Source organism: Trachurus japonicus, chromosome 2, assembly GCF_045865225.1.
Source record: "Trachurus japonicus isolate A0001 chromosome 2, Traja_1.0".
Lineage (NCBI taxonomy): Eukaryota > Metazoa > Chordata > Actinopteri > Carangiformes > Carangidae > Trachurus > Trachurus japonicus.
Window position 1 is genome coordinate 5,012,740 of NC_140908.1, and position 11,223 is coordinate 5,023,962.

Below are 11,223 nucleotides of genomic sequence, written 5' to 3' on the forward strand. Positions count from 1 at the left end.
CGGTCCCTCATCACACATGTTAAGTTTCAAGCAAATCAGTGCCCACTGCCATGTTTCTCCTATACACAGACAGCACTGCCACTGGCACAACTTAACCCAGGCCCTTTGGCACAAATTACCCCAAGCCCAGCATTTTGAGAAAAAAGGATTCCCCAGCTGTTTTGAGCTGGCATCATGCTAACTGTATAGACTCATGGTGTAGCTTAATAAAGCACTAAAACATGTGTGAACTGTTTTCAAAGTTATCTATAATTGTTCAAACACGGCAATCAAAAAACCTTGATCATAGAAATGTTACTTTGGAGGGCAAAAACTTGTTTTTTGAACATAAATGTGCTTTCCTCTCAAGCCATGTGTCTCCCTTCTTGATAGGATGAGTGAAATGGATGCCCCTTCAAAAATATGTGGTCACATGACCAACTTATTCTATGGTTTTCTAGATAACAGGGGTGGAACTACTTGCCCCATGGCACAAATTACCCCACTCTTCCCTATTTGTTTCTGTTCCAATCATAGACTGTATAAAAAAGATTTCCAATTCATTTATGCTGTTTTTATTCATGTGATTGTCCCTGGTCCACTCAGCTGGCTGATCAACTCCTCCTCCTCCTCTTCACCTCCAGGCGGCGCTGTCAAAGCTGCAGCCTCCAGCCACTTCCGCTTCACTTCCTGGAGTAAAGAGACAACAGACAACCTGAAGATCACCTGAGTCTACCAGAACTTCGCTCCAAGTCTCTGTAAGTGCGATAAAACTTTCACTAAACTGACGAGCAAAGTTTGTGAAGAAGCTGTTGAAGCTGCAGAGACGTGATGACGTAGAAAGAGACGTTTGAATCCGCTCCGTGTGTCCATGGTAACAGAGACAGCAGCTAGCTCAGCGGCTAACAGCTAACTGGTACTAGCAGGTGAAACAGGAAGTGTGTGTGTGATACTAAAACTAACACTGAGTGTTTTCATGTCAGGAATAAGATTTAATTTCTAGACTTTTTAGATCAGTGTCTAATGAGAAATGATTGATTTGATTAGAAACATGTTGAAATGTCCTCAGAATGAACCAGACACTGTGTAACTAGTCTGTCATTTAACTTCATGTATGGAAACAAAACACAGGTCATATGTTTGATACAGGTATGTGTGTGTGACTATATAATGAAGCCGTCTTGTTAATCCTAAGAGACACACAACAGTCCACCACAGAGCCCAGTTCACTGACAAAAGACAAGTGTAAAGTGTCTAGAGGTTTATTGACATAAATGTAGAAAAGAAGCAGGAGAGTAAATGAAGACAGAGACGCAGCAGTCGTTTTAAGATTAAGATTAAGATGCTTTTATTGTCATTGTATATCATACAACTGAGTCTGCCAGAGGGGAGGGTGTCAAAGATCCTGGGTGTGTCATGTCAGACCTAATTTTTTCGGCTCGGTTCCTCAGCCGGGCCGAGTAGATCTGTTCCAGGGGTGGGAGGGGGGCGCCGATGACCTTTTGAGCTGTTCTGGTTATACGCTGCAGATCTCTCCTTTCCTCCATGGTGCAGCTGGAGAACCACACTGTGCATCCATAGCTTAACACACTCTGTATGGTGCACTGATAGAAGTCGGTGAGGAGTTTCTGTGGTAGTCCAGTTTTCTTGAGGGTGCGCAGGAAGAAAAGTCTCTGCTGGGCCTTTTTCACCAGCTTTTTGGTGTTTACTTTCCATGTCAGGTCCCTTGAGAGATGAACACCCAGATACCTGAAGCTCCCCACCTGTTCAACTTCTTCTCCATTGATCACCAGACTGGCATGTGTTACTGTTCTGTTGTTTTTCCTGCAGTCCACAACCAGCCTGGACCTCTTCTCTATAGGCTGCCTCATTGTTGTTAGTTATCAACCCCACCACTGCTGTGTCATCTGCAAATTTGTATATGTAATTTGTTTTATGGATTGAAGTGCAGTCATATGTGAAAAGTGAGTACAAGAGTGGACTGAGAACACAGCCTTGGGGGGTGCCTGTGTTGAGGATGGTGGTGGAGGAGATGAGGTCTCCAAGTCTCACCTGTTGGGGTCTGTTGGAAAGGAAGCTCTTTATCCAGCTGCAGAGATGGTTGTCCAGGCCTAGTGAACAGCTCGTTGACCAGCTTGCACGGGTTGATCGTATTAAATGCGGAGCTGAAATCAACAAACAACATCCTCACATAGGTGTTGGAATTCTCCAGATGTGTGAGGGCAGTGCGGAGCAGAAGTGATATGGCGTCCTCTGTGCATCTGTTGGTCCTATAGGCGAACTGGTACGAGTCCAGGTCAGCAGGGATGGAGGCCTTGATATATTTCATTAGTGGCCACAGAAGTGGATCATGTGTTTACAGATTATCTCACTTTGTAGTAAAAGAGTAAAAACTACAGCCCCTTCATGTAAAACTCTTTATTTTTAACACAACAATATTTACATCAATACTTTTTCTCCAGCTAACAGTGTTTCATATTTTTTTATCTGTATAGTGTCAGTGTGAGAATTATAATAAGAAAGTGTTTGTCAACTTTATTAATGTTTAAAATGTAAACTGGTTTTCTGTGATAAAAACTAACCTGGTGTAATTCTATACTTTGACCAGCAGATGGCGCCAAATCAGCAGCTGGAGCCAGGAGTGACCACCTCAATGTTTCTGGAGAAAACTCAATGTAAGTGTGATTTGTAGCTGAAGTGTTGCAGCGCAAACATTTCTAAATGTCAGGATGTAAATGTTTTTTGTGTATGTGTTGTCCCAGGTGGAGAGTCAGAGGTGTTTGTGAAGATCCATTGGTCGAGCACAGGTGTGTGCACTCCGGTCTGATGAGCAGCTGCAGCGACCAGAGGAGCAGAGTCCTACAAAGAGTCATTCAGCCTTTGAGCAGCAAGAAGATGCGACTTAGCCAACGCGAGACGGCGCCCGTGCAACTCTTAGCTCTTTGACTTCAGGTTTGGTTTTATTCATTTGATGTTTGACTCTAATCTTTGTCTCTTGTGTAGGTGTTGAACCCTGAGCTGACTGGCTACAGCTGCCATGTGCTTGTACTGCTGCCACCTCTACTTGGTAAGAAACACTCAAGGAATACACAGAGAAACCTTTATTTACTTCACAACACACATAGTCACAGTTGCCTCCATCTTGTTCAGTCTGAAAGACAAAGGACACATTCAACATGAGGTAGTCCTGTCTAACACTGCTTGTCCATGTTGTTTCAGGAGCTGCTGTCCACCAGAACTTCACCACCTGGTTCAAAGAAGACAAAGATTCAACAGTGTTAAATTTATTGTGTGGAAATGTTTGTCAGCCATGATCCAGACAGGGTAAGTCAGCCATCTTGTAGACCAGGCCATGTGGCTGCAGGTGTTTGCTCCAACAACCAGAGTACTTGACTGATAGACTCAGTTATTGAGCTGATCAAAGTACTCTGGTTGTTGGAACAAACACCTGCAGCCACATGGCCTGGTCTACAAAATGGCTGACTTACCCTGTCAAGCACATGCAAACACAAACTGGCTCAAGGTTAAACACAATGTAAAGTTGTTTTGAAAATGAAATAAAGTAGAAAATAAAAACCAAACCTTAAGTCAAAGGTCTCAGTCACATCTTCCTGCTGCCGCTCCAAAGGCTGAATGACTATTTGTAGGACACTGCTCCTCTGGTCGCTGCGGCTGCTCATCAGACCGGAGTGCAGACACCTGTGCTCGGCCAATGGAGAAGCAGCTCCGCCTTCCTGGAGGACGTCACCTCGTTAAGCACCAGATTGGAGACATGTGGAGTAAATGAGTCCTTGTGACAGTCAGATACGTTCAAGAAATACATAAGCAAGTAAACAATAAAATAAGCAATAGACAGACAGACACACAAGTTGTGGTAGTAAAAAAAATCTGAATCAAAACCAGCATCTGCTACATACATGAAGGTAAAACAGATACAACATGCATACGTATACATACTACACAAATACATACACTAGTTTGTATGTGTAGAGATGTTGACCATAGCTATAGTATGTACAATTACAATTAGCTGGTCGTATATAAACCTACTGATACACACATGGCTACACATCAATGAGGTCCCAAAGGGAACCCCAGAAAAACAAACTAGCATTAATCACAAATAAAGAAATGCTCTTACTGCTGTGCAGACAGTCAGTCAGCTCCTCCTGCTTCATCTTCAGTGTGATGTTCACAAACACCTCTGACTCTCCACCTGGGACAACACATACACAAAAAACATTTAGTCACACTCATCCTGACATTTAGAAATGTTTGAGCTGCAACACTTCAGCTACAAATCACACTTACATTGTGTTTTCTCCACAAACATTAGGGTGGCTCACTCCTGGCTTCAGCTGCTGGTTTGGCGCCATCTGCTGGTCAAAGTATAGAATTACACCAGGTTAGTTTTAAATCACAGAAAACCTGCAGTTTACATTTTAAACATTAATAAAGTTGACAAAACAATTCCTATTAATAATCGTATTCATTCTCACAACGACACTATCCAGATAAAAAATATGAAACACTGTTAGCTGGAGAAAAGTATTGATGCAAATATTGTTGTGTTAAAAATAAAGACTTTTACATGAAAGAGCTGTAGTTTTTACTCTTTTACTACAAAGTGAAAACATGGAGGCTGCTGCTGAGTCTCTGTCTGTCTTCATTTACTCTCCTGCTTCTTTTCTACATTTATGTCAATAAACCTCTGGAAACTTTACACTTGTCTTTTGTCAGTGAACTGGGCTCTGTGGTGGACTGTTGTGTGTCTCTTAGGGACAAACAAGACTAAGGCTTCATAATTGTCATTGAACTCGTAAAAGTGTGGAGAGTGCTGGATCCCGATATGAGGGGGCATATGCTGAGGGGGCATATGCTGGGGGGGTATATGCTGCCCCCCCACTCCCCCCGGAGCTCCAGTCGTGGTCCATCTCTCCACATACAAACATATGGATCACGGATCATGGTCGGGGGGGGGGGGGGGGGGTGGTTTGGGGGGAGAGACGCGTTGAAACTCGTAAAAGTACATGGGATCCTGTTGGGTCATATGGATCATCGGGTTTGCAGCGGCGGCGGCGGGGACGTCGTTTCGGAGGGGGGGGGTGCGGTTACGAGTTTCAACGCTTCTCTCCCGACCATGATCCGTGATCCATATGTTTGTATGTGTAGAGATGGACCACGACTGGAGCTCGGGGGTGGGGGGCAGCTGGCTCCGCAGTGGCGGCTGCAGGGATGTTGCTCCCCGATCCATGTGGGATCCGCTGCAGGAGCTCGGAGGCCGCTGTGAGCTGCCTGCTCACGATCAGCACTCCCAGTTTTTTTTTTTTTTTTCCCATCACTCGCTTGTGGTGTAATGGAGTTTCTCCTTGCCTGTCAACGCAGTGTTCGCTGGTTCGCGACCACGCAGTTTTCATCATCATCATCATCCTCATCCTGCTCCAAAACAATCTTATCAACAAAGACCAACCAAACATGTCAATGAAGGAGACTGTCATAATTATTCACTTATTCAACACAGCTGACAGCTTTTGTTATGTATGTTGTTGTGCAGCCGTACTTGTCAGTACAAGTTCCAACACATCTGGTCTCAGATCTAGCGCTGGTGTAGTGGATCTCGTTTTGGCTATGGACTCAAGAGATTGTTGGTTCGAGTCCAGGTGTTGGCTTCTTGGTTTTCTCCTTAAGTTTCTTTGTATGTGCTGCTTTGACGATGTCAAATACACTATGACCAATGTCTGTGGCACACCAATTAATGGTTGAGTGTGTTGCGCTGCCGCTTTGGGTGCAACAGATCATGGGTTCGATCCCCAGGGGAGACAGTGAGAGGTTTTCTCATTAAGTTTCTTTGTAGCTGCTCTGACATTGCCAAATACACTATGACCAGTGAATTGTCTCGGGCTCGGTGGTCGAGTGTGTTGCGTTACCGCTTTGGGTAGCGAAGGCCACGGGTTCGAGCCCCAGTGGGAGCAGTCCCCTCCCCTCCCCTCCCCACCACCATGACGATGGGTACCAAGCCCCAACGGTGGGACAGAAGAAGGCCGGACAAGGGCGTTACCGACTAATGACCGACCTGACCGGACCCAACTGGTCCCGACCCGACTTATGTGTCGTTCGTCTCGTTTGTCTCTGTTCTCGTTCGTCTCTGTGTTGTGTTGTTCGTCCGTCTGAATGAATGTGGGTATATAGGTCATAAAATAGGAACTAAAAGTAGAGAAATAAAAGTAATGATAAGTAACTAAAAGTAATGTAGGTAAATAAAAAAAAACTAAAGTAAGAACTATTATTGAGTATTATTGTATTTTTAAGTAATAAAGTAAATAAAATCCCACTTATTTACTCACTTCTCATGCATCTCTTTAACTGGCCTTCTTCTTCTCTCACTGTCCCCCCTGGGGATCGAACCCGTGGTCTGCTGAACTCAAAGCGGCAGCGCAACCCACTGTACCATTAATCGGTGTGCCAGAGACATTGGTCATAGTGTATTTGACCTCGTCAAAGCAGCACATACAAAGAAACTTAAGGAGAAGACCAAGAAGCCAACACCAGGGATCGAACCAGCGATCTAACCAGCGATCTCTTGAGTCCATAGCCAGAGCAAGATCCACTACACCAGCGGTGGATCTGAGAGTTGCTGTGTTGGAACTTGTACTGACTCGTACAAAGCAGCACATACAAAGAAACTTAAGGAGAAGACCAAGAAGCCAACACCAGGACTCGAACCCACTATGTCAGAGTCCAAAGCCAGGAAGATATCCACTACACCAGCGGTGGATCTGAGACCAGATGTGTTACTGACTCGTACTGTGACACAGATTGAATGTTGAGCTGAAGAGATGACGTCCTCCAGGAAGGCGGAGCTGCTTCTCCATTGGCCGAGCACAGGTGTCTGCACTCCCGTCCTGACGATCAACTGCAGCAACCAGAGGAGCACTGTCCTACAAATAGTCATTCTGCACTGGAGCGTCAGCGGAAGCGTCATGGAATGCGACTTTGCTCGAAGAACAGGCATCTTACACTTAAGGTTTTTATTCATTTGATAGTGTTTGTTTCACTCTATCTTTGTCTCTTTTGCAGGTTTTCAACCCTGAGCTGACTGGCTACCATGTGCTTCTACTACTGCCACCTCTACTTGGTAAGAAACACCAATCCACACAGCAATCTTTTACTTACTTCCACAAGACACATAGTCACAGAGTTACTCCATCTTGTTCAGTCTGAAAGACAAAGGACACATTCAACATGAGTTGCAGGCGGAAGCGTCAGGGTATGCGACTTTGATCAAAGACCAGGCATCTTACATCTTTTAGTAAGGTTTTTATTCATTTGATAGTGTTTGTTTTACTTTATCTTTGTCTCTTTTGCAGGTTTTCAACCCTGAGCTGACTGGCTACCATGTGCTTCTACTACTGCCACCTACTTGGTAAGAAACACTCAAGGCATACTGTTGAATACACACAGCAATCTTTACTTACTTCCACAAGACACATACCTCCATCTTGTTCAGTCTGAAAGACAAAGGACACATTCAGCATGAGCTGCAGGTAGTCCTGTCTAACACTGCTTGTCCATGTTCTCTCTTTCAGGAGCTGCTGTCCACCTTGAGTCCAGAAGAACTTCACCACCTGTTCAAAGAAGACATTGAAGACTCAACAATGTTAATCGTGTGGAAATGCTTGAGATCCATCTCTGGTTTGTGCCATGTGCTTCACTGGGTAAGTCAGCCATCTTGTAGACCAGGCCATGTGGCTGCAGGTGTTTGTTTCAACCAAGAGCACTTTTGACTGAGTCAAGTCTGGTGTACTGCTGCTTGGTTGGAACAAACACCTGCAGCCACATGGCCTGGTCTACAAGCATCAGGGAATGCGACTTTGCTTAAAGAACAGGCATCTTTTACTCAGGTTTTTATTCATTTGATAGTGTTTGTTTCACTCATCTTTGTCTGGTTTTCAACCCTGAACTGACTGGCTACCTTGTGTTTCTACTACTGCCACCTCTACTTGGTAAGAAACACTCAAAGCATACACAGAAATCTTTACTTACTTCCCCATGCACATAGTCACACAGTTACTCCATCTTGTTCAGTCTTAAAGACAAAGGACACATTCAACTTGAGTTGCAGGCGGAAGCGTCAGGGAATGCGACTTTGCTCAAAGACCAGGCCTCTTACACTTAAGGTTTTTATTCATTTAATAGTGTTTGTTTCACTCTATTTGTCTCTTTGCAGGTTTTCAACCCTGATCTGACTGGCTACCATGTGCTTCTACTCTGCCACCTCTACTTGGTAAGAAACACCAATCCACACAGCAATCTTTTACTTACTTCCACAAGACACATAGTCACACAGTTACCTCCATCTTGTTCAGTCTGAAAGACAAAGGACACATGCAGCATGAGTTGCAGGTAGTCCTGTCTAACACTGCTTGTCCATGTTCTCTCTTTCAGGAGCTGCTGTCCACCTTGAGTCCAGAAGAACTTCACCACCTGTTCAAAGAAGACATTGAAGACTCAACAATGATCATGTGGACATGCTTGAGATCCATCCCTGGTTTGTGCCATGTGCTTCACTGGGTAAGTCGGCCATCTTGTAGACCAGGCCATGTGGCTGCAGGTGTTTGTTTCAACCAAGAGCACTTAACTGATGTAGTGCTGCTTGGTTGAAACAAACACCTGCAGCCACATGGCCTGGTCTACAAGATGGCCGACTTGCTCAGTGAAGCACATGGCACAAACCATGATGGGATCAAGGTTAAACAATGTAAAGTTGTTTGTAAATGAAAAAAGTACAAAATAAAAATTTAAAGTTTTGTATCTTATAATATAGCTTGTTTTTCTGTGGTTCACCTAATTAGTGTGTATATAGGTGGGGTTCACCTCATTAGTATAGGTATATGGCCTTTGTAACTGTACGTACTAAAGCTATGGTCAACAATACATGTTTAAAGTTTTGTATCTACAATTTATTGCATCTTGCCTTATTGTTATACTGTCACAGACTCATTTACTCATAATTTGACACAACGAGGTGATGTCCTCCGGCCATGGAGCACAGATCTTACTTCAGCTTACTTATTTTCATTTCCAAACAACTTTACATTGTTTAACCTTGATCCCATCCCTGGTTTGTGCCATGTGCTTCACTGGGTAAGTCGGCCATCTTGTAGACAACACCAACCAAGCAGCAGTACACCAGACTTGACTCAGTCAAAGTGCTCTTGAAACAAACACCTGCAGCCACATGGCCTGGTCTACAAGATGGCCGACTCACCCAGTAAAGCACATGGCACAAACCAGGGTTGGGATCAAGGTTAAACGATAAGTTGTTTGGAAATGAAAATAAGTACAAAATAAAAACCAAACCTGAAGTAAAGACGTAAGATCTGTGCTCCATGGCCCTCCTGGAGGACATCACCTCGTTGGAGTGTCAAAGGAGACATCTTGAGTAAATGAGTCTGTGACAGTCAAATACATAAACAATAAAACAAGCAATAAATTGTTTATATATAAAAAGATACAAAACTTTAAATTTAAAACATGTATTGTTGACCATAACTTTAGTATGTAAGTTACAATCAGGTCATATACAAACCTATATATACACTAAGGTGAACCCCAGAAAAACAAACTAGCATTAATGACAAAGAAATGCTCTTACTGCTGTGCAGACAGTCAGTCAGCTCCTCCTGCTTCATCTTCAGTGTGATGTTCACAAACACCTCTGACTCTCCACCTGGGACAACACATACACAAAAAACATTTAGTCACACTCATCCTGACATTTAGAAATGTTTGAGCTGCAACACTTCAGCTACAAATCACACTTACATTGTGTTTTCTCCACAAACATTGAGGTGGCTCACTCCTGGCTCCAGATGGTGGTTTGGCGCCATCTGCTGGTCAAAGCATAGAATTACACCAGGTTAGTTTTAAATGACAGAAAACCAGTTTACATTGAAAACATGAATAAAGTTGACAAACACTTTCTTATTATAATTTGCACACTGACACTATGCGGATAAAAAACAAATATTAAAGATTGTGGGCTGGAGAAAAAAAAATGCAGCAAATATTGCGTTAAAAATAAAGGGTTTTACATAAAGTGGCTGCAGTTTTTACTTTTTACTACAGTGTAAAACAACAACAACAACAACAACAACACACAATCTAGTTCTGGTAGATAACTAGAGTGTTGACCCATTCTGTGGCCAGTGGCCACTCCAAAACAAAAAGCACATAGCAACCACTAACAGCTAACTGGTACTAGCACAGATATATATACGTGCTAGTAGTAGGGAGGTTAAGCCCAAAAAATAGGCCTTTGACTTGAAGTCATGATGCAAAGGTCCCCTTTGGCATGGAAGTACCTTAGGGTCATACATATAAATCTATCCTAAGACACAAGTGAGATCACACTTTGTATCTGAAATAAAACACATTTTTAAAATGCCTTTTTTTTAATTGAGAAAACGCATGTTGTCCATTTAGAATGTCCATATAAACTCAGGCAGATCCCCTAATGTAATGCCTTCAGCTCCTGGATGTGATCTACAGCTTCTGAGACAACATGCAGCTGCTTGTGTGACAGGATATTGTAAAAACATTAATAAAACTATACTGATACTGATTTGTTGAACATTAGACTGAGTGCAACAAATATAGCCTACAAGTAGTTAAATAATAAGATGTAATTCATATCACCGTAGTGTCAGGAAAGACCAATTAGCCAAATATTGTGTTGGTCAAAATATAGGCCTACCTATAACTAGTTACTGCTTGTGTATGTTGATTTAAAAAAGTAGAATTTACATGTATGACCCATTCTGGGTCATATTAGAAGTCAAAATTAAAGTCAAAGGAAAAATGTTATTACTGTTCTCAAATGTAAAAATGGGTCACATTGGACCCTGTACATCATTTAAGGCTTATATAACCTGATACTGAAATCATTTTACATTGTGCTCCTAAAGTAAATGTTAGTGTAGAGCGCAATGTTCAGCTTTTATGTACATATAGGGAAGTTTAGGTTTGCAGCTCCCACATAAAGCATATGATTAGGACTGACTTATTTCACCTGCGCAGTATAGCTGGCTAAGATCCTCTCTTAGAGTAATGTTGAGAAACTGGTAAGCTTTATTATTTTGGTAGATTTTTACTTTTGTGAAAGCTTGTTAATGCTCATCTTATCAATCTCATGATGTTACAGTATCTTTATTTCTTATTTTAAATGAGCCATAATGTAATGTC

The 11,223-nt window shown here is 42.7% G+C and overlaps 1 long non-coding RNA gene across 1 annotated transcript; it reads right to left on the bottom strand.

Moving 5' to 3' along the window:
• Window positions 1-4,043: 4,043 nt before the first annotated feature.
• LOC146990652 (uncharacterized) lies at window positions 4,044-9,996 on the bottom strand. The gene is made up of 3 exons (XR_015037907.1): window positions 9,805-9,996; window positions 9,635-9,709; window positions 4,044-4,195 (listed from the first exon to the last, which is right to left on the bottom strand). It is a non-coding gene; the product is annotated as an uncharacterized LOC146990652 (long non-coding RNA).
• Window positions 9,997-11,223: the final 1,227 nt, after the last annotated feature.